Source organism: Leptodactylus fuscus, chromosome 9 (assembly GCF_031893055.1).
Source record: "Leptodactylus fuscus isolate aLepFus1 chromosome 9, aLepFus1.hap2, whole genome shotgun sequence".
Lineage (NCBI taxonomy): Eukaryota > Metazoa > Chordata > Amphibia > Anura > Leptodactylidae > Leptodactylus > Leptodactylus fuscus.
The window spans coordinates 32,947,804-32,973,047 of record NC_134273.1 but is presented as its reverse complement, the minus strand read 5'-3'; positions in this window follow the sequence as shown (position 1 = coordinate 32,973,047).

Sequence of the window (25,244 nt, the reverse complement as noted above, 5' to 3'; positions counted from 1 at the left end):
TAAGATATGGAAAATATTGGGCACTATAGTATTATTCAGAAATGCATCTATTTCTACAATCCTTTTTTTATTACCTTTCTCCTTATTTATATAGTGTAAAAGAAAGACACTTAGTATTTTAGAGGAAAGTCAATAAAAAATCCCTTTGAGTGAATCCCTTATTCCAGGGAATGAGAAGGAGCAGAGATAGTGACACGTAGTGTACGGTTTCCGAGGATCACTGAGGTGCCTATTAATATTCTCCTTGCTCATGCACCACTTATGGTTTACGTCTCTGGCTGAACGCACATACGCAGTTTAAGCTCTGGCCCTATAAATTATCTTACTAATGCTACTTTTTAGAAAATCATTTGTAAACACTATAGGGGGCTACATCATTTCTGTCCCAGTCGGCACGCCATATTTCATGGTGTCAGTGGATAAGGATACTCTTCATGCTCCAGCAATGTTTACAAAGTGTGAAGGTTTAACAGTTACATATAGGTGTAAATCTAATTACCCAGGTGCATAGTTTATAAGTAAGATTTCCGTCAAACATCCATGCACACAAGGACATCATATTTTCCAGAAATTAAAATCTCTGGAACATATAAAAATAAGGGAAAAACAAACTCTTAGAACTCATAAATTACCCGTATAAATAAACATGCGTAAATACTATTTGTCAAATTAGTAAAATCTGCTAAGAAAAATGTTGATCTAGTCAAGTCGTAGCGTTTTATGGTAAACTAATGGAGAGCGAAGCACAAAGATTAAATGCTGGCAATTGAAAATTATAGCAAAAGATATGACAATAAAATAAACCACATCTATTGATATTTACAGGGAATATTTCATTTATTTCCAATTAATTTATAGGGGAATTTCGGCTCTAACAAATAAGTGTTATCCTTTGTCTAATGAAAAGTTAGACAACTTTCCTATATACTTTGTGAGCCAATTTCTATGAATTTTACATTTTTTACTTCCAGATACAAATCTGTCCTGGTCATGAGATGAACAAGAACACAGTTCAAGACATAGCTCACTGCATAGTCATAGATTTGGAAAATTACTTACTGGTTGTTTGCTGCTGCCACTAGAGGGCACTTTACTGCGTACGCTGTCCTTAATAAGACCAAACTAAAGTAGCTTCAAACTCATATGGTGGTGCTGAACAGACTATCCAAATTGTCCTCACAGCATATAGCCCATGTGTGTTGTTACCAATCGCATCCAGTGAAATTTTCCAAATTCTACTTAACTCATGTAGCATGTAATGGTACAGATTTACTATTGTGGCTACTACTAGAAACTTGAGCAACGTGGCACATCTTGGCACATTTCTTGGTGAAATTTGGCACCTCTTGGAGCCTATAGTGTGAGCTAAAATGTTTCTGACTCAAGAAAAGAGGGTATAGCTTAAATCAGGGGTCCCCAACCACTGGTCCATGGACCCGGCCCCATATGACCAAAGACCCGACCCCACTCCGCCCTGCCGGGCCATGGAAAAATAGTCTTGCTTGAAGCCAGTCCCTGTTGCAAAAAAGGTTGGGGACCACTGGCTTAAATGACCCAAAATGCATAAAAAATGTACAAAATTGGATCATAAAATTGTTCCTCAAAGTAAGCCAAGTAAAAGGTGGTGCAATTTTAGACTACACAGTACAAAAAAACATCATATTTATCCTCCAGTATCAGTCACTGTGACAAATCTGGCACCTTTTCAGACTGCCTAGGTTTACACTGTCTAAGTATTAGTAAATTTGAGCCATTATAGAGGAAAAATGGAATACAATTTTCTGAAACCAGGTAAGTCATTTATCCTGTCCAGGTAGATATATAGTCATGTTTTTATGATTAGGAGTCTAACAAAGTACTTCCGATGGCTCGCCCACACACAATGGCGTATGTTCATATTTACAAAGATTTTTCCGTTGAACGAAACAGGATGTAAAACAAAGGAGAAATTTCATTACTAACAAATTCATTTCGCAGCTTCTTCTGGGGCAGTATGTTATTGGACTTCCTGAACATTGGTGTTAATAGGAATGGTGGGGCCCCGTGGCAAACTTTTGACATGGGGCCCCCTCCAAGAGGGGTACATGGTCGTGCAGGCTGTTTGTGAATAAGAGGGTGACGTGGGGTGCAGGGTGTGTATAAGCAAGAGGGGAAATGGGGGTGCAAGCTGTGTGCGAGCAAGAGGGTGATCTGGCGGGGGGAACTTCCCATTCCACCACACTCTTGCTCACCCACAGCCTGCACCCCCATTCCCGCTTCTTTCTCACACACAGCCTGCGCCCCCAGGTCACCCTCTTTGCTCACACACAGCCTGCACGCCCATGTACCCCTCTTGCTCACACACAACCTACACCACCCATTCCCTCCTCTTGCTCACATAGGGCAGAATGGGAGGTGCAGAATGTGAGTAGGAGGGGTACATAAGTGTATAGGCTGTATGTGAGAAACGAAGGAATAGGGGTGCATACTTTCTCACACACAGCCTGCACACCCATGTACCCCTCTTCCTCACAGCCTATAACCCATTCCCCCCATTGTACACTGACCTGTACAATCCGGATAGCTCCGCCCACACAAGACACTATGTTAGTAGATTAAAGGACCTTTGATGACGTCATGTCTCAGGTCCTTCAATCTACTCGTATAGATGCCGGCACAGGGCCTGGAGACAGCGGGCAGGAGATAGAAGTTTCTCCTGTCCGCTGTCACTATGCAAGTACTGGGAGGCAGCAGGGGCCCAGACAGCAGGCGGCCCCTGCTTGGGTGCAGTAGTAATGGCAGCAATTGCTGACTTTACTACTGTTAAAAGATGGACTGTTCGAGGAGGCAGCTCCTCTCCAACTTCAGGAAGCCCCCGGCGCTGCAGTAAATAGGGCCCATTACGTGCTGGAGTTACTCCAGCAGGTAACGGACTATTTAAAAAAAACAATAATAATCCGCAGCGGTAGCAGCTGTCACCAGGCCCCCTAGTATCCCGGGCCCTGTGGCAGCTGCCTCTGCTGCTACCATGGTACTTACGCCCCTGTTCCTGAACATACAACCAACATTGTGACTGGGCGATCCCTTCATGGAGTGGAGCTAAAGAGCAGACATGCAGGAATCAGTGAAGAGAAAGAACAGGTTGGTGTTACTTGTAGGGACTAGAGATGGAAGAATTTTTCAGGATTCATTTAGTTACGGGTATTCCAGGTCCAAGATTTGCTTTGGATCAAGCAAGGTTAGAACAAACAAGAACAAATTGGCTTAAACATAGCATAGAACACTCTTAGGGCTCTTAGGAACTAGGAGAGCAAGAATGTCTAGCTCTCTAAGGCAAACAAAACCGAAGTTGTGTCAAAGCGGAAGTGACATTATTATTCTCTGGGGTCTCTTCAGAACATAGAGTATAATACGTGGAAGCCTAGGAGAGGTTTAAAAAATATAAATTACAACTCACCTCTCCTCACCTCTTTTGGGCGTCCTTGCATCGTCTCTCTCCACCTACTTGGTGACATCATGCACTCGGGATCACTGCTGAAGCCTGTGATTGGGCCTCAGTGATGATATGGATATGCGGAATGTCATGATACTTGGTGTATTACTATTTATTTATTATTTATTATGCTTACTTGTATAGCGCCATCATATTCCGCAGCACTTTACAGACATTGACAGTCACTGTCCCATATAGGACTCACAATCTAAATTCTCATCTCTATTAGAGATGAGCGAACACTAAAATGTTCGAGGTTCGAAATTCGATTCGAACAGCCGCTCACTGTTCGAGTGTTCGAATGGGTTTCGAACCCCATTATAGTCTATGGGGAACATAAACTCGTTAAGGGGGAAACCCAAATTCGTGTCTGGAGGGTCACCAAGTCCACTATGACACCCCAGGAAATGATACCAACACCCTGGAATGACACTGGGACAGCAGGGGAAGCATGTCTGGGGGCATAAAAGTCACTTTATTTCATGGAAATCCCTGTCAGTTTGCGATTTTCGCAAGCTAACTTTTCCCCATAGAAATGCATTGGCCAGTGCTGATTGGCCAGAGTACGGAACTCGACCAATCAGCGCTGGCTCTGCTGGAGGAGGCGGAGTCTAAGATCGCTCCACACCAGTCTCCATTCAGGTCCGACCTTAGACTCCGCCTCCTCCAGCAGAGCCAGCGCTGATTGGCCGAATTCCGTACTCTGGCCAATCAGCGCTGGCCAATGCATTCTATTAGCCCGATGAAGTAGAGCTGAATGTGTGTGCTAAGCACACACATTCAGCACTGCTTCATCACGCCAATACAATGCATTAGCCAGTGCTGATTGGCCAGAGTACGGAATTTGGCCAATCAGCGCTGGCTCTGCTGGAGGAGGCGGAGTCTAAGATCGCTCCACACCAGTCTCCATTCAGGTCCGACCTTAGACTCCACCTCCTCCGGCAGAGCCAGCGCTGATTGGCCGAAGGCTGCCAATGCATTCCTATGCGAATGCAGACTTAGCAGTGCTGAGTCAGTTTTGCTCAACTACACATCTGATGCACACTCGGCACTGCTACATCAGATGTAGCAATCTGATGTAGCAGAGCCGAGGGTGCACTAGAACCCCTGTGCAAACTCAGTTCACGCTAATAGAATGCATTGGCCAGCGCTGATTGGCCAATGCATTCTATTAGCCCGATGAAGTAGAGCTGAATGTGTGTGCTAAGCACACTCATTCAGCACTGCTTCATCACGCCAATACAATGCATTAGCCAGTGCTGATTGGCCAGAGTACGGAATTCGGCCAATCAGCGCTGGCCAATGCATTCTATTAGCCCGATGAAGTAGAGCTGAATGTGTGTGCTAAGCACACACATTCAGCACTGCTTCATCACGCCAATACAATGCATTAGCCAGTGCTGATTGGCCAGAGTACGGAATTCGGCCAATCAGCGCTGGCTCTGCTGGAGGAGGCGGAGTCTAAGGTCGGACCTGAATGGAGACTGGTGTGGAGCGATCTTAGACTCCGCCTCCTCCAGCAGAGCCAGCGCTGATTGGCCGAATTCCGTACTCTGGCCAATCAGCACTGGCTAATGCATTGTATTGGCGTGATGAAGCAGTGCTGAATGTGTGTGCTTAGCACACACATTCAGCTCTACTTCATCGGGCTAATAGAATGCATTGGCCAGCGCTGATTGGCCGAATTCCGTACTCTGGCCAATCAGCACTGGCTAATGCATTGTATTGGCGTGATGAAGCAGTGCTGAATGTGTGTGCTTAGCACACACATTCAGCTCTACTTCATCGGGCTAATAGAATGCATTGGCCAATCAGCGCTGGCCAATGCATTCTATTAGCGTGAACTGAGTTTGCACAGGGGTTCTAGTGCACCCTCGGCTCTGCTACATCAGATTGCTACATCTGATGTAGCAGTGCCGAGTGTGCATCAGATGTGTAGTTGAGCAAAACTGACTCAGCACTGCTAAGTCTCTGCATTCGCATAGGAATGCATTGGCCAGCCTTCGGCCAATCAGCGCTGGCTCTGCCGGAGGAGGCGGAGTCTAAGGTCGGACCTGAATGGAGACTGGTGTGGAGTGATCTTAGACTCCGCCTCCTCCAGCAGAGCCAGCGCTGATTGGTCGAGTTCCGTACTCTGGCCAATCAGCGCTGGCCAATGCATTCTATTAGCCCGATGAAGTAGAGCTGAATGTGTGTGCTTAGCACACACATTCAGCTCTACTTCATCAGGCTAATAGAATACATTGGCCAATCAGCGCTGGCCAATGCATTCTATTAGCTTGATGAAGCAGAGTGTGCACAAGGGTTCAAGCGCACCCTCGGCTCTGATGTAGCAGAGCTGAGGGTGCACAAGGGTTCAAGTGCACCCTCGGCTCTCCTACATCAGAGCCGAGGGTGCGCTTGAACCCTTGTGCAGCCTCGGCTCTGCTACATCAGAGCCGAGGGTGCGCTTGAACCCTTGTGCACACTCTGCTTCATCAAGCTAATAGAATGCATTGGCCAGCACTGATTGGCCAGAGTACGGAATTCGGCCAATCAGCGCTGGCCAATGCATCCCTATGGGAAAAAGTTTATCTCACAAAAATCACAATTACACACCCGATAGAGCCCCAAAAAGTTATTTTTAATAATATTCCCCCCTAAATAAAGGTTATCCCTAGCTATCCCTGCCTGTACAGCTATCCCTGTCTCATAGTCACAAAGTTCACATTCTCATATGACCCGGATTTGAAATCCACTATTCGTCTAAAATGGAGGTCACCTGTTTTCGGCAGCCAATGACTTTTTCCAATTTTTTTCAATGCCCCCGGTGTCGTAGTTCCTGTCCCACCTCCCCTGCGCTGTTATTGGTGCAAAAAAGGCGCCAGGGAAGGTGGGAGGGGAATCGAATTTTGGCGCACTTTACCACGTGGTGTTCGATTCGATTCGAACATGGCGAACACCCTGATATCCGATCGAACATTTGTTCGATAGAACACTGTTCGCTCATCTCTAATCTCTATCAGTATGTCTTTGATGTGTGGGAGGAAACCGGAGTACCCGGATGAAAACCCACGCAAACACAGGAAGAACATACAAACTCCTTGCAGATGTTGTCCTGGGCTGGATTTTGAACCCAAGACTCCAGCGCTGCAAGGCTGCAGTGCTAACCACTGAGCCACCGTGCTGCCCACGTGGTGTGCACAAGACCACTGACGACACAAACAGGCCTTATCACTGACCCCAGGAGCTTGACATCACCAGGTGAGCCTTAGAACCTGGAAGGAACCTCAAAGTAGGTAAGGGATGATGAGTAAGATTTTTTTCATTTTTTACACTTCTTCTGGGCCTCCACCTACTATAATATTGCAGACATTTTAGTGTACCCAAGACAATTCTCCATTTGTTCAGTTTCGTAAAAAAAAAAAAAAAAAGAACAATTTGGAATATTCTGGTCAAACCTGTCTCGATACAACTTAGTTTTCCCATCTCTAATAGGGACTAATCTACATTATTCCCTTCCATTCATCCCATTTTCCATTGTACAGTACAGTTTTTGTAAGTATATGGCATATTCCAGTGCTCTGAAGACTGCGAGGTGACCCTTACTGGTGCCCCTAATTCTTAGGTTGGTGATGTGAAGGTCCCAGGCAGTAATGGGCTAGAGGTAGAAAAGAGGAGACTGTACCTGCCATTAGGAGAGAGGAAGGTTGGGGGGGGGGGCGATACTGCTATCAGTAATGCTGTACTGGATTGGTTGGCACTTCTGTTTAGGTATTTTGTCCAGCACGGTGGTATTTTTATGGCACTACTAGGGTGAAATTTTGTGTTGCACAGTTGTGTTTGACTCTTCTAATAGGTAATTTTTACTAATGGTTGGGATTTGGTGCTGCTGAGGAGGCATTTTGTGCTGCAATGTGGCATCTGTTGCTACTGTGGGTATTATATATGTTGTACCGAGGTTACCACCGGGGAGGGTATTATGTGTACAGCATGGTGCAATTTCTTTGGCAAAAACTGTGGTAGTATTTCTTTATTGGTGGCACACTGGCATCACAACAGACTGACCGATGAGACTTGTGTCAAAAAAATCTGAGAAACCTGGAATATACTGTCACTAATTGATATAACTCAGATTATGTATTCTTATCAAGAATACAACCAACATGACATCAAAGGAACATCAAAAGTACCAGAACATACCATATTCCTTCTGTATGGGTCACATCGTGAATAATGTATTCCAATAGCCAAAATGAACTGTACAAAACTGAAAAATGCCATCCTTTGCCTGCTTAGCAGTCCCTTATGGGCTGACAAATTTGACATCACCACCATCCCAGGACTGACTGGACATGCGCACCAGGTTCCATAGAACGCCGTCACTCACATACTCCACGTGGGGGGGCGGTAAACAGACGCACACACAGGAAGTAGTTTCCCGTCCACATCTACCAATGTGTTAAATACTCAGGTTGCTGTTGGGTGGACAAGCGTCTGACCTGACGGGACCTGGTAAGTTATGTTCTATCATGCTATACTAAGCTTTACTACTAGAGATGAGCGAACAGTGTTCTATCGAACTCATGTTCGATCGGATATTAGGCTGTTCGGCATGTTCGAATCGAATCGAACACCGCGTGGTAAAGTGCGCCATTACTCGATTCCCCTCCCACCTTCCCTGGCGCCTTTTTTGCTCCAATAACAGCGCAGGGTAGGTGGGACAGGAACTACGACACCGGTGACGTTGAAAAAAGTAGGCAAAACCCATTGGCTGCCGAAAACATGTGACCTCTAATTTAAAAGAACAGCGCCGCCCAGCTTCGCGTCATTCTGAGCTTGCAATTCACCGAGGACGGAGGTTTCCGTCCAGCTAGCTAGGGCTTAGATTCTGGGTAGGCAGGGACAGGCTAGGATAGGAAGGAGAAGACAACCAACAGCTCTTGTAAGAGCTAAATTCCAGGGAGAAGCTTGTCAGTGTAACGTGGCACTGACGGGCTCAATCGCCGCAACCCAGCTTTCCCAGGATCCTGAATGGAATACACTGTCAGTGTATTCCCGTATACCCGATATATACCCCGATACCCGTTCCAACGGTGTGCCCCCCCACCTTCACCCCAGAAATACCCTGCAAGTCCCCTAGCAATAGAATTGGGGCTATATACACCCACAATTTTTACTACTGGTATACAGTGCCATTGTCTGACTGGGAATTCAAAGAATATATTGGGAATACAAATACCCTCATTTCTTGCTACTGCCATATAGTGCCAGTTTCTGACTGGTAATTCAAAGAATATATTGGGGTTACGTGCACCCACAATTTTTACTACTGGTATACAGTGCCATTGTCTGACTGGGAATTCAAAGAGTATATTGGGAATACAAATACCCTCATTTCTTGCTACTGCCATATAGTGCCAGTTTCTGACTGGGAATTCAAAGAATATATTGGGGTTACGTGCACCCACAATTTTTACTACTGGTATACAGTGCCATTGTCTGACTGGGAATTCAAAGAATATATTGGGGTTATAAATACCCTCATTTCTTGCTACTGCCATATAGTGCCAGTTTCTGACTGGTAATTCAAAGAATATATTGGGGTTACGTGCACCCACAATTTTTACTACTGGTATACAGTGCCATTGTCTGACTGGGAATTCAAAGAATATATTGGGAATACAAATACCCTCATTTCTTGCTACTGCCATATAGTGCCAGTTTCTGACTGGGAATTCAAAGAATATATTGGGGTTACGTGCACCCACAATTTTTACTACTGGTATACAGTGCCATTGTCTGACTGGGAATTCAAAGAATATATTGGGGTTATAAATACCCTCATTTCTTGCTACTGCCATATAGTGCCAGTTTCTGACTGGTAATTCAAAGAATATATTGGGGTTACGTGCACCCACAATTTTTACTACTGGTATACAGTGCCATTGTCTGACTGGGAATTCAAAGAGTATATTGGGAATACAAATACCCTCATTTCTTGCTACTGCCATATAGTGCCAGTTTCTGACTGGGAATTCAAAGAATATATTGGGGTTACGTGCACCCACAATTTTTACTACTGGTATACAGTGCCATTGTCTGACTGGGAATTCAAAGAATATATTGGGGTTATAAATACCCTCATTTCTTGCTACTGCCATATAGTGCCAGTTTCTGACTGGTAATTCAAAGAATATATTGGGGTTACGTGCACCCACAATTTTTACTACTGGTATACAGTGCCATTGTCTGACTGGGAATTCAAAGAGTATATTGGGAATACAAATACCCTCATTTCTTGCTACTGCCATATAGTGCCAGTTTCTGACTGGTAATTCAAAGAATATATTGGGGTTACGTGCACCCACAATTTTTACTACTGGTATACAGTGCCATTGTCTGACTGGGAATTCAAAGAATATATTGGGGTTATAAATACCCTCATTTCTTGCTACTGCCATATAGTGCCAGTTTCTGACTGGTAATTCAAAGAATATATTGGGGTTACGTGCACCCACAATTTTTACTACTGGTATACAGTGCCATTGTCTGACTGGGAATTCAAAGAGTATATTGGGAATACAAATACCCTCATTTCTTGCTACTGCCATATAGTGCCAGTGTCTGACTGGGAATTCAAAGAATATATTGGGGTTACGTGCACCCACAATTTTTACTACTGGTATACAGTGCCATTGTCTGACTGGGAATTCAAAGAATATATTGGGGTTATAAATACCCTCATTTCTTGCTACTGCCATATAGTGCCAGTTTCTGACTGGTAATTCAAAGAATATATTGGGGTTACGTGCACCCACAATTTTTACTACTGGTATACAGTGCCATTGTCTGACTGGGAATTCAAAGAGTATATTGGGAATACAAATACCCTCATTTCTTGCTACTGCCATATAGTGCCAGTTTCTGACTGGGAATTCAAAGAATATATTGGGGTTACGTGCACCCACAATTTTTACTACTGGTATACAGTGCCATTGTCTGACTGGGAATTCAAAGAATATATTGGGGTTATAAATACCCTCATTTCTTGCTACTGCCATATAGTGCCAGTTTCTGACTGGTAATTCAAAGAATATATTGGGGTTACGTGCACCCACAATTTTTACTACTGGTATACAGTGCCATTGTCTGACTGGGAATTCAAAGAGTATATTGGGAATACAAATACCCTCATTTCTTGCTACTGCCATATAGTGCCAGTTTCTGACTGGTAATTCAAAGAATATATTGGGGTTACGTGCACCCACAATTTTTACTACTGGTATACAGTGCCATTGTCTGACTGGGAATTCAAAGAATATATTGGGGTTATAAATACCCTCATTTCTTGCTACTGCCATATAGTGCCAGTTTCTGACTGGTAATTCAAAGAATATATTGGGGTTACGTGCACCCACAATTTTTACTACTGGTATACAGTGCCATTGTCTGACTGGGAATTCAAAGAGTATATTGGGAATACAAATACCCTCATTTCTTGCTACTGCCATATAGTGCCAGTGTCTGACTGGGAATTCAAAGAATATATTGGGGTTACGTGCACCCACAATTTTTACTACTGGTATACAGTGCCATTGTCTGACTGGGAATTCAAAGAATATATTGGGAATACAAATACCCTCATTTCTTGCTACTGCCATATAGTGCCAGTTTCTGACTGGGAATTCAAAGAATATATTGGGGTTACGTGCACCCACAATTTTTACTACTGGTATACAGTGCCATTGTCTGACTGGGAATTCAAAGAATATATTGGGGTTATAAATACCCTCATTTCTTGCTACTGCCATATAGTGCCAGTTTCTGACTGGTAATTCAAAGAATATATTGGGGTTACGTGCACCCACAATTTTTACTACTGGTATACAGTGCCATTGTCTGACTGGGAATTCAAAGAGTATATTGGGAATACAAATACCCTCATTTCTTGCTACTGCCATATAGTGCCAGTTTCTGACTGGGAATTCAAAGAATATATTGGGGTTACGTGCACCCACAATTTTTACTACTGGTATACAGTGCCATTGTCTGACTGGGAATTCAAAGAATATATTGGGGTTATAAATACCCTCATTTCTTGCTACTGCCATATAGTGCCAGTTTCTGACTGGTAATTCAAAGAATATATTGGGGTTACGTGCACCCACAATTTTTACTACTGGTATACAGTGCCATTGTCTGACTGGGAATTCAAAGAGTATATTGGGAATACAAATACCCTCATTTCTTGCTACTGCCATATAGTGCCAGTTTCTGACTGGTAATTCAAAGAATATATTGGGGTTACGTGCACCCACAATTTTTACTACTGGTATACAGTGCCATTGTCTGACTGGGAATTCAAAGAATATATTGGGGTTATAAATACCCTCATTTCTTGCTACTGCCATATAGTGCCAGTTTCTGACTGGTAATTCAAAGAATATATTGGGGTTACGTGCACCCACAATTTTTACTACTGGTATACAGTGCCATTGTCTGACTGGGAATTCAAAGAGTATATTGGGAATACAAATACCCTCATTTCTTGCTACTGCCATATAGTGCCAGTGTCTGACTGGGAATTCAAAGAATATATTGGGGTTACGTGCACCCACAATTTTTACTACTGGTATACAGTGCCATTGTCTGACTGGGAATTCAAAGAGTATATTGGGAATACAAATACCCTCATTTCTTGCTACTGCCATATAGTGCCAGTGTCTGACTGGGAATTCAAAGAATATATTGGGGTTACGTGCACCCACAATTTTTACTACTGGTATACAGTGCCAATTTCTAACTAGGAATTCAAAATGCGCAAGGCTCCCGGAAAGGGACGTGGACGAGGCCGTGGGCGAGGTCGGGGGAATGGTTCTGGGGAGCAAGGTAGCAGTGAAGCCACAGGGCGTCCCGTGCCTACTCCTGTGGGGCAGCAAGCATTGCGCCACTCCACAGTGCCAGGGTTGCTTGCCACATTAACTAAACTGCAGGGTACAAACCTTAGTAGGCCCGAGAACCAGGAACAGGTCTTGCAATGGCTGTCAGAGAACGCTTACAGCACATTGTCCAGCAGCCAGTCAGACTCTGCCTCCTCTCCTCCTATTACCCAACAGTCTTGTCTTCCTTCCTCCCAAAATTCCGAAGCTTTACAGAACAATAACCCAAACTGTCCCTGCTCCCCAGAGCTGTTCTCCGCTCCTTTCATTGTCCCTCAACCTGCCTCTCCACGTCACGATTCCACGAACCTAACAGAGGAGCATCTGTGTCCAGATGCTCAAACACTAGAGTCTCCTCCATCTCCGTTCGATTTGGTGGTGGATGACCAGCAACCCACCCTCATCGACGATGATGTGACGCAGTTGCCGTCAGGGCATCCAGTTGACTGGCGCATTGTGCGGGAGGAGGAGATGAGACAGGAGTTGGAAGAGGAAGTGGTGGATGATGAGGACACTGACCCGACCTGGACAGGGGGGATGTCAAGCGGGGAAAGTAGTGTGGATGTTGAGGCAGGTGCAGCACCAAAAAGGGTAGCTAGAGGCAGAGGCAGAGGTCAGCAGCTTAGGCGAAGCCAGGCCACACCCGGAATCTCCCAAGATGTTCCAGTTCGTACCCAGCCCCGAAAAACTCCCACCTCGAGGGCACGTTTCTCGAAGGTGTGGAGTTTTTTCAAGGAATGCGCCGAGGACAGATATAGTGTTGTCTGCACAATTTGCCTCTCGAAATTGATTAGGGGCTCTGAGAAGAGCAACCTGTCCACCACTTCAATGCGCCGTCATTTGGAATCCAAGCACTGGAATCAGTGGCAGGCAGCAACGGCAGGACAAAGGCCGCCTGCCGTTCACGCCACTGCCACTGCCTCTGCCTCTGCCTCTGCCACTGCCACTGCTGACTGTGCTGGCGATGCACTCCAGAGGACGAGCCAGGACACCACTTCATCTGCCTCCGCCACTTTGTTGACTTCTACCTCATCCTCCCCTGGTCCTGTCTTATCTCCTTCTCCTGCACCATCAAAGGCACCATCAGGCGTTTCTTTACAACAACCCACCATCTCTCAGACATTGGAGCGGCGGCAGAAATACACTGCTAACCACCCACACGCGCAAGCCTTGAACGCCAACATCGCTAAACTGCTGGCCCAGGAGATGTTGGCGTTCCGGCTTGTTGAAACTCCCGCCTTCCTGGACCTGATGGCAACTGCGGCACCTCGCTATGCCGTCCCTAGCCGTCACTACTTCTCCCGGTGTGCCGTCCCCGCCTTGCACCAGCACGTGTCACTCAACATCAGGCGGGCCCTTAGTTCCGCGCTTTGCACAAAGGTCCACTTGACCACCGACGCGTGGACAAGTGCATGCGGACAGGGACGCTACATTTCACTGACGGCACACTGGGTAAATGTAGTTGAGGCTGGGACTGCTTCCCAAACTGGCCCGGTGTACCTCGTCTCCCCGCCTAACATTCCTGGCAGGGACACGAGAAGAACACCCCCCTCCTCCTCCTCCTCTACCGCCTCCTCCTCCGCCTCCTCCTCCGCCACCGCCTCCTCCTCCGCTGTTAGATTGACCCCAGCTACGAGTTGGAAACGTTGCAGCACTGGCGTTGGTAGACGTCAGCAGGCTGTGCTGAAGCTGATCAGCTTGGGGGACAGACAGCACACTGCCTCCGAGGTGAGGGATGCCCTCCTCGATGAGACGGCAATATGGTTTGAGCCGCTGCACCTGGGCCCAGGCATGGTCGTTTGTGATAACGGCCGGAACCTGGTAGCAGCTCTGGAGCTTGCCGGACTCCAACATGTTCCATGCCTGGCCCACGTCTTCAACCTAGTGGTGCGTTTCCTAAAGAGCTACCCCAATGTTCCAGAGCTACTGGTGAAAGTGCGGCGCATGTGCGCCCACTTTCGCAAGTCGACAGTAGCCGCTGCTAGCTTAAAATCTCTCCAGCAACGCCTGCATGTGCCACAACACCGGCTTTTGTGCGACGTCCCCACACGCTGGAACTCAACGTTTCAGATGTTGAATAGAGTGGTTGAGCAGCAGAGACCTTTGATGGAATACCAGCTACAAAACCCTAGGGTGCCACAAAGTCAGCTGCCTCAGTTTCACATCCATGAGTGGCCATGGATGAGAGACCTTTGTGACATCCTACGGGTCTTTGAGGAGTCCACAAGGAGGGTGAGCTCTGAGGATGCGATGGTGAGCCTTACAATCCCGCTCTTGTGTGTTCTGAGAGAATCCCTGATTGACATCAGGGATAACTCAGATCACACAGAGGAGTTAGGGATAGCATCCGATCCGTCACAGCTGGAGAGTAGGTCCACACATCTGTCCGCTTCACTGCGTTTAATGGAGGAGGAGGAGGAGGAGGAGGAGGAGGAGGAAGAAGAGTTGTCCGATGATGTGATGGTGATACAGGAGGCTTCCGGGCAACTTCGAATCGTCCCATTGTTGCAGCGCGGATGGGTAGACATGGAGGATGAGGAGGAAATGGAGATTGAACTTTCCGGTGGGGCCAGAGGAGTCATGCCAACTAACACTGTGGCAGACATGGCTGAGTTCATGTTGGGGTGCTTTACAACCGACAAGCGTATTGTCAAAATCATGGAGGACAACCAGTACTGGATCTTTGCTATCCTTGACCCCCGGTATAAAAACAACATCTCGTCTTTTATTCCGGTAGAGGGGAGGGCCAATCGCATCAATGCTTGCCACAGGCAATTGGTGCAGAATATGATGGAGATGTTTCCAGCATGTGACAGTGGCGGCAGGGAGGGCAGTTCCTCCAGTAGGCAACCAAGTTCTCACCGGTCCACACAAACGAGGGGCACACTGTCTAAGGTCTGGGACACCTTGATGGCACCCCCTCGCCAAAGTGCCGCCACGGAGGGTCCTAGTGTCACCAGGCGTGAGAAGTATAGGCGCATGTTGCGGGAATACCTTTCCGACCACAGCCCTGTCCTCTCCGACCCCTCTGCGCCCTACACGTATTGGGTGTCGAAGTTGGACCTGTGGCTTGAACTTGCCCTATATGCCTTGGAGGTGCTGTCCTGTCCTGCCGCCAGCGTCCTATCTGAGAGGGTGTTCAGTGCAGCCGGTGGCATCATCACTGACAAGCGCACCCGTCTGTCAGCTGAGAGTGCCGACCGGCTCACTTTGATAAAAATGAACCACCACTGGATAGAGCCTTCATTTTTGTGCCCACCTGTGTAAAGCACCCCAACATGAAACTCCATGTCTGTACTCAACCTCTCCAATTCCTCCGCATCCTCATACTCATCCACCATAAGCGTTGCACAATTCTGCTAATACTAGGCTCCCTCCAACATGATTTCCCCCAACTCTGCTGGTTAGAGGCTCCCTCCACCCTGATTTCCACCAACTCTGCTGGTTAGAGGCTCCCTCCACCCTGCTTTCCCACAACTCTGCTGGTTAGAGGCTCCTTCCACCATGAATTTGCCCAAACTGGGCTGTTTAGAGGCTCCCTCCACCATGAATTGGTCCAAACTGGGCTGGTTAGAGGCTCCCTCCACCATTAATTGGTCCAAACTGGGCTGGTTAGAGGCTCCCTCCACCATGAATTTGCCCAAACTGGGCTGTTTAGAGGCTCCCTCCACCATGAATTTGCCCAAACTGGGCTGTTTAGAGGCTCCCTCCACCATGAATTGGTCCAAACTGGGTTTTTTAGAGGCTCCCTCCACCATGAATTGGTCCAAACTGGGGTGGTTAGAGGCTCCCTCCACCATTAATTGGTCCAAACTGGGCTGGTTAGAGGCTCCCTCCACCATGAATTGGTCCAAACTGGGCTGGTTAGAGGCTCCCTCCACCATTAATTGGTCCAAACTGGGCTGGTTAGAGGCTCCCTCCACCATGAATTTGCCCAAACTGGGCTGTTTAGAGGCTCCCTCCACCATGAATTTGCCCAAACTGGGCTGGTTAGAGGCTCCCTCCACCATGAATTGGTCCAAACGGGTTTTTAGAGGCTCCCTTCACCATGAATTGGTCCAAACTTGGCTGTTTAGAGGCTCCCTCCACCATGAATTGGTCCAAACTGGGGTGGTTAGAGGCTCCCTCCACCATTAATTGGTCCAAACTGGGCTGGTTAGAGGCTCCCTCCACCATTAATTGGTCCAAACTGGGCTGGTTAGAGGCTCCCTCCACCATGAATTGGTCCAAACTGGGGTTTTTAGAGGCTCCCTCCACCATGAATTGGTCCAAACTTGGCTGTTTAGAGGCTCCCTCCACCATTAATTGGTCCAAACTGGGCTGGTTAGAGGCTCCCTCCACCATGAATTGGTCCAAACTGGGTTTTTTAGAGGCTCCCTCCACCATGAATTTGCCCAAACTGGGCTGTTTAGAGGCTCCCTCCACCATGAATTGGTCCAAACTGGGTTTTTTAGAGGCTCCCTCCACCATGAATTGGTCCAAACTGGGCTGGTTAGAGGCTCCCTCCACCATGAATTGGTCCAAACTGGGGTGGTTAGAGGCTCCCTCCACCATTAATTGGTCCAAACTGGGCTGGTTAGAGGCTCCCTCCACCATTAATTGGTCCAAACTGGGCTGGTTAGAGGCTCCCTCCACCATGAATTTGCCCAAACTGGGCTGTTTAGAGGCTCCCTCCACCATTAATTGGTCCAAACTGGGCTGGTTAGAGGCTCCCTCCACAATTAATTGGTCCAAACTGGGCTAATTAGAGGCTCCCTCCACCATGAATTGGTCCAAACTGGGTTTTTTAGAGGCTCCCTCCACCATGAATTTGCCCAAACTGGGCTGTTTAGAGGCTCCCTCCACCATGAATTGGTCCAAACTGGGCTGGTTAGAGGCTCCCTCCACCATGAATTTCCCAAAACTTGGCTGTTTAGAGGCTCCCTCCACCATTAATTGGTCCAAACTGGGCTGGTTAGAGGCTCCCTCCACCATGAATTGGTCCAAACTGGGCTGGTTAGAGGCTCCCTCCACCATTAATTGGTCCAAACTGGGCTGGTTAGAGGCTCCCTCCACCATGAATTTGCCCAAACTGGGCTGGTTAGAGGCTCCCTCCACCATGAATTGGTCCAAACTGGGTTTTTTAGAGGCTCCCTCCACCATGAATTTGCCCAAACTGGGCTGGTTAGAGGCTCCCTCCACCATGAATTGGTCCAAACTGGGCTGGTTAGAGGCTCCCTCCACCATGAATTTGCCCAAACTGGGCTGTTTAGAGGCTCCCTCCACCATTAATTGGTCCAAACTGGGCTGGTTAGAGGCTCCCTCCACCATGAATTTGCCCAAACTGGGCTGTTTAGAGGCTCCCTCCACCATGAATTGGTCCAAACTGGGTTTTTTAGAGGCTCCCTCCACCATGAATTGGTCCAAACTGGGCTGGTTAGAGGCTCCCTCCACCATGAATTTCCCAAAACTTGGCTGTTTAGAGGCTCCCTCCACCATGAATTGGTCCAAACTGGGCTGGTTAGAGGCTCCCTCCACCATGAATTTCCCAAAACTTGGCTGTTTAGAGGCTCCCTCCACCATGAATTGGTCCAAACTGGGCTGGTTAGAGGCTCCCTCCACCATTAATTGGTCCAAACTGGGCTGGTTAGAGGCTCCCTCCACCATGAATTGGTCCAAACTGGGTTTTTTAGAGGCTCCCTCCACCATGAATTTGCCCAAACTGGGCTGTTTAGAGGCTCCCTCCACCATGAATTGGTTCAAACTGGGCTGGTTAGAGGCTCCCTCCACCATTAATTGGTCCAAACTGGGCTGGTTAGAGGCTCCCTCCACCATTAATTGGTCCAAACTGGGCTGGTTAGAGGCTCCCTCCACCATGAATTTGCCCAAACTGGGCTGGTTAGAGGCTCCCTCCACCATGAATTGGTCCAAACTGGGTTTTTTAGAGGCTCCCTCCACCATGAATTTGCCCAAACTGGGCTGGTTAGAGGCTCCCTCCACCATGAATTGGTCCAAACTGGGGTTTTTAGAGGCTCCCTCCACCATGAATTTGCCCAAACTGGGGTGTTTAGAGGCTCCCTCCACCATGAATTTGCCCAAACTCTGCTGGTTAGAGGCTCAATCCACCCTGATTTTCAAAACAAATGTTGGTGCCAACCTCAACTTACTACAAGGGCCAAATTCACTGCTGGTGACAAGCTCTCCTCACTGCAAGTGCCAAATACACATGTTTCAAGGTGTTTTCCTACTGTCAGAGAGGTGGTATTGAGTGTGTAAAGTGTGTAGTTGTTAGGCTGTGATGTTGGGGTAATAGAGGGTCTTTGGTGTGTTAGATGCCCCCAGACATGCTTCCCCTGCTGTCCCAGTGTCATTCCAGAGGTGTTGGCATCATTTCCTGGGGTGTCATAGTGGACTTGGTGACCCTCCAGACACGGATTTGGGTTTCCCCCTTAACGAGTATCTGTTCCCCATAGACTATAATGGGGTTCGAAACCCGTTCGAACACACGAACATTGAGCGGCTGTTCGAATCGAATTTCGAACCTCGAACATTTTAGTGTTCGCTCATCTCTATTTACTACATTTTGTTTAAGATCTGTGGATATTGTGAGGGAGGATGTGGCACCTGGGGGATCACTTCACCCCATCCCCTTCCCTCCTCTAAATGTGATTTACAAGTGGTCCCCACTAGGACCTTATTTTCAATTCCCCATATATTCAGTTACCCATATTTTATTATCTATGCATGTGGCTATGAATTTCCTCGCCCTCCATTTCCCTCTGTCATTGACCCTTCATCAACCACTGGGTTGTGGGAGATTTCAATCTTCAACTTTTTTGTATCTAGCGAACACCAATGTCATTTGTATCAATTTATATCCATCCAGAGCACAATCTGCTACTGTGTTACATGTTCACCACTAAAGTTTTATATTTATTTACATTCTATTCATTCATAATACTGACTGTGGGTGCGCGCTATCCACCAGTTGGATCACTATTTTGATCATTACAAGATATGGCACACTTGTAGGTATATCTATATTGTTGTTTGCAATATAATTTTTAATCTATACTATATACCTAATGTCACACCTATTATAGTTACATCCTTCGAGCTTGACACTTGTCATCTAATTAATTTTTTACGGAATGTCAAAACCAATTTATGTTTTCCTTTAAATGTATACATATATATCTTTCAATATATGTTGATGCATTCTAATGGGTCAGACGCCCTCTTGTTTGTTTGATTATACCTTGATGGTCCCCTTATATTATTTTATGTTTTTATTTAGTATGTTTTATTGTATCATCCTACAGCTCTCGTTTTTTGCACTTGAGAAAGGGCCAGTGTAAGGCCCGAAACGCGTCGTGCTATATGCTGTATTTTTAACTACCCAATAAACCCTATGTGATTGGACCCTGGTTTACCATCTTCTTAAACATACCAGTGTGCGCGGTTCTCCCTCAACGGACCTTTGGTCCCCTTTTCCTCTTCAGTATTTCCTCCGGTTCTCCGGTGACGGATTGAACTGCTGCCACTCTCACCCTAATACGATTTCAAGTGTTGTGACTGTTCACAACCTCATAAGGTGAGAGGCCATCTGGTCCATGTTAATACTTACCCAGTTTTTAACCATTTGTGTACTCTCAAATACTACACTTAGTGCGCTCGGTGTCTTTGTTTTGTTTTATAAAACTGAAAAACGGGGAGGAATACGCAGTATAAAAGGAAGAAGGCAGTGCCAAAACTTGCATTGGGGTTCTGGGTATCTGCTCCCTCCAGGCCTATTACTACAATTCCACTATGGGTATGTGTTCACTCTTATGTCTTTGATTATTCATTAACCAGTCTATTTCACTCTCTTAAGGGGGAGTTCACACGGAGTAACGTGCCGCGTGATGTGGCACGTATACGGCGTGTGAGACTTTGAGCGCCGTATACGCTCCCATTGATTTCAATGGGAGCCTGGATCGTATACGCTGCGTTATTTTGCGCCCGTGATTTTGCGGCTGCAAAATAACACGGCGTATACGATCCAGGCTCCCATTGAAATCAATGAGGGCGTATACGGCGCTCAAAGTCTCACACGCCGTATACGTACCACATCACGCAGCACGTTACTCCGTGTGAACTCCCCCTTACTGAACTCCTCTGAGACGTTCTGTTTGCTCTGATACTATATCCATTTACTATACACTCCAATTTTATGGATTCGTATGTGATGTCTATTTATACTGCTAGCATTTCTTTGATCTTATGGATTTGTACTTGATATTACTTCATACTGCTAGCACTTATTTTGAGTTACTTCTACCTGTCATCCTTATGTTTATTAATTGAGCAGCTCTGGTTATATACTGTGCTAGTCAATTACCGTATAGATCTTAGTATATTTATGTACTGTACTATACCTGGTATCTCTGCTATTATTTGCTATCACCATATTTTTTTACCTGAGCTAGTTACACTTGTGACTTCTATGTTGATTCATACTGAGTAGCTCTTGGTATATATTCTACTCACTAACTATAGGCAGAGGTGCAGATAGATCGATATATTATACTAATTCTGTACATTTATGAACATTGTGCTACCTTTGCATTCCCTTCTTGTCTGTTGGTAATTATCTTTCCAAAGTTTTGAATAATTTCTAATAAAATTTATGTTTTTATACTGCATATTCCTCCCTGTTCTTCAGTTTTGTATGTATTCTTATCATTGTCCATTTGATTTGATTTTCTAACTAAGATCTAAGGAGTTGATCAGGGAAGTGTACTGACCATCTGTGCAGTACTCAAGGCCCTTGACCAGTGTTGGGATGAGGTTCCTTGGTCCAACCAAATAACAGGATTCTGGAATTTCACCCTAAAACAACCCACATGGGAAAAGATCACAGCACTCTACAAATATTGGTTACTTCTGCTGGGTGATTGTGCATAGACAGTCACAGTAAGCGCAAGATCTGTAAAGACAATGTTCACAAGGACAAAACATTATTTGATTCAGGTGACCGTAAACTATCCATCTGCAGGGCTGCTACTGGTGATATTCCCTTTAAAGCAGCTGCAGCGATGATCAAAATGCAGCAAACTTTTGTAAAACACCCCATGAGATGGCAGACAGTAGCAGGATATGAGGTAGGCCGTAACCTGTCCGCTCACATCATTTTATTAGTGTGCACGGTGCCCTGATACATTTTATAACCATACTGGATAAATATCCTCTCCTGCTCTCTGGCTGCTATGTCATACAATCTGTGACCTAATGTTTCCTGGACCGAGAAATGGAGTACAGATAACACGTCTATAGCAATACAGACAAAGTTAGCTGCTGGTAATGACCTAATTCAGACCAGATGATTCACAATTCCCTTATAAATCTTTACACAAACTGTATATGTAATCCTATATATGAAAATATTCATACATTAGGATTTTAACTCTAAAAGCAAACTAGGGAGAAATGTAATTTGTGTGTGTGTGTATATATATATATATATATATATATATATATATATATATATATATACATAACGCTATATATAAATACATTTCATATATATATATATATATATATATATAATTTATTTAAAGTATATGTGTTGAGATAAAGAGAAAGATGTGAAGATTGATATATTAAATAAGTAGATAGATAAACTGACAGATAGATAGATATAAATAATGGAAGTGTCTGTCTTTCTAGGAGTTGCACCCAGGGGTTACCATTTGGCTGTGTTCTGTAGCAACAGCAGAGCGGACCAAAACCGTCAGAGACAGTGACACAAGATCTGGTGAAAACGGGTTTTGCCCCATTATGTTTATTTTGGAAAAACAGAGAAATAACATAAAGCCTTATTTTCAGGCAAAACACAAATCAAAACCTGCTCGTCTGAGCTCTAATACAGAATCCATTCCTAACTATATGGGTGGCTTGCTTCAGCCATACGAACAAAACACAATAGAATACAGTCCTAAACGGACTAAACGGACACTTGAAAAAGGGATAGATATTGTCCCGAAACGCGTTGTGTGTTGTCTTTTGTAAGCTGAATACAATCGATTGGAGGGTAAGCGCGGATCCATTGCTTTTTTATTCATCTTGTATGTATATATCTGGATGATTGGTCTTATTTGGATTGAACTACTATGGTGATCCTTGCTGCTATAAAGCCCCCCCCCTAGAGGTGATATGTGTTTGGCATAATAATATCTATCACAAGGTGATTTTCTATTACCCTAGTATTGGTTGGGTTATCGATATAAGGGATAATGCGCTAGGTACGGCACGGTGTTTGTGTTTTTTTCCAATATGCCAATTAGTCTCTCTACTGGGACCGCCCAACTGATAGTAGAGAACCTAATTAACATATTGAGTGTTGCATTTAACAGTGCTAATTGCTCATGACTGGTAGGAGCTAGAGAAAAAAATTCCAACTGAGCTGGAAACTATGAAGTAAAAGATGCAAAGAGATGGAATTGGTGGAAGAGGGGAAAGGTCCTCTTTAAATGTAAGTAGTGACCCTTGTTCCTGATGGGTCTATGAAAAGAATTACTTATTGCAGTAAAAGGAGATTCTTGTCAAATGGATAGGAAACCCATTTAGTAACCTTTGGATTCCAGTCCATGTCCGAATGCAGATCCATGACAACTAAAAATGTCCATAATAGCAAATTTACAAACGGTCATTTGGGGGAAGAATTTTTGCTTTAACTGCAGAAACAGAAGCAACCTTCAAAAATTATTAACAAATTCTGACTCTGAAATGTATTCCAATGACTGGCAAGCGCTGTGATAAAACAATCCACACATTACTCACACATTCCTATCCTGGATGTAATGTACACTACATAACACATAATATCGCAACACAATTGGTTGCTAAGGATACACAGAGTGGGTGGTCATCCTTGAACCCTCGCAATGGAGTGTAATAGATCTCCCAAATTACCTGCTATTATTATACACACTGAACAAGTAACGTTCCCTAAAACTCTTCAGTTTGTACGAAAACACAATTGCTGTGTTTTCCTACCAAATAATTCCTCTCCGGCTGTTCCCCGCTATTAACTCTAATGCTCACGTTTGTTTAATGAAGACGTCTATAAAAAGCCGACCGTTCCTACCGCCAAACCATCAGCTGGAATTAAAAAAATAAACATCTCGCGGACACTTTCTGCAGGTAACCATCATCTCTTCTCCATATTCTAAATTATTATACCCTGCCAGAGTCAAACTTTATTGACAACACATCAGAAGAACATATTAGATGCCTCTTAGGTAAAATATATATATATTAGAGAAAGATACATTCATGGAGATTGGAAGACGCCTAATAGTTGGGTCTTTAAAGTCCCATTAGACATAATTGTGCGGGTCTGTGTAAATAGTTCCCGTTTTGGAGCAGTGTAACTACAGTAACTCATTTCTTACTTGTTAAAGGACATATTTTTGTAGAAATTTCCAAATAATTGTTTTACTAATGTATCTGTCAGAGCTCCATGGACTTTGATTGGAGGAGGTAGAAGAGTTGACTATGCCTCCTACCACTTTCACTGACAAATAGAGGTTTGTTGCCGACCGATGAAAAAATATTTAGGTAGGGAAAATCTACGAAAACAGGAATACCATAATGGTAGCTCCATGAGGAGGACCTGTTTACTGGTGCCTCATTCACCATGGGCTAGGTTGGAGCAAGAACAGCAGAGTCTCCGTGCATGGGTCACTTGTTCTCCAATAATCTATTATGTCTGGATAAATTAAATCCATTTGCTCAATCCCATATATGCAATTTAATGGAAATTAGGGACTTTTAGGCCCTTTAGGACCAATTTTATCATTTGAGTCACTGTGCTGCTGGGCAGCCTCCATGTATGGTATATCTTAGGCCTGGTTCACATCTGCGTTCAGTATTCCATTCAGGGAGTCTGCATGGGGACCCCCCAATGGAATACTGAGCACATTGACAAGCGGTGAGCTTATGAAAGCACACGGACCCAATAAACTATAATGGGGTCCGTGTGTTTTCCGCGCGGTGTCCGCACGGAACATGCAGAGAGAAAAGTACTTCATGAACTACTTTCCTCTCCATATGACTCGTGTGGACACCATGCGGAAAGCACACGGACCCCATTAGAGTTCATGGGGTCCGTGTGCTTTCATTCCATGCCTCTTGTAAATGCATTTGGTATTCCGTTTGGGGGGGTTCCCTATGTGGACTCTCTGAACAGAATTTCAAACGCAGATATGAACTGGGCCTTACGCTGCCAAGGATTTTCATTGAACACAACTACCACAAAAAGGAGCCAAAATGTATCAATAAAGTATATTACAAAGTGTATTAATGACACAAATTCTGCCAGAAAATCAAAAGTTGTCCGAAAGTCTAGTTGCACTTTAAATAATAAAACATTGGGTAAACTACCGCTGAAAAAGACTTGGGGATATTGGTAGATGGTAAACTTACTTTTAGCAGCCAGTGCCAGACAGCTGCTGCCAAAGCAAATATAATTTTGGGCTGCATCAAAAAAAAAGGAAAAGATGCTCATGACAAGGATATCATTTTGCCTCTATGCAAATCACTGGTCAGCCACAAATGCATCATTTGGGCACCTTTGTAAAGTAAAGGCATAGCTGAACTAGAGTGGGCTCCAGTTTCTCGTTATATAAAATTAATACATTATTGCTACATACTAGGAAAAACTTTTGACAGGCTGCAATTCATATAACAACCACAAGATGGTGATACAGAGACACATATTGCATAAACAACTCCAGATGGAGTATTGCTAAATCATGTTATTTTCAAAGCTGGTCATCATCCACCATTGTTTGTTATCAAATGTTTCTTCTAATATTATCCAGTTCTGC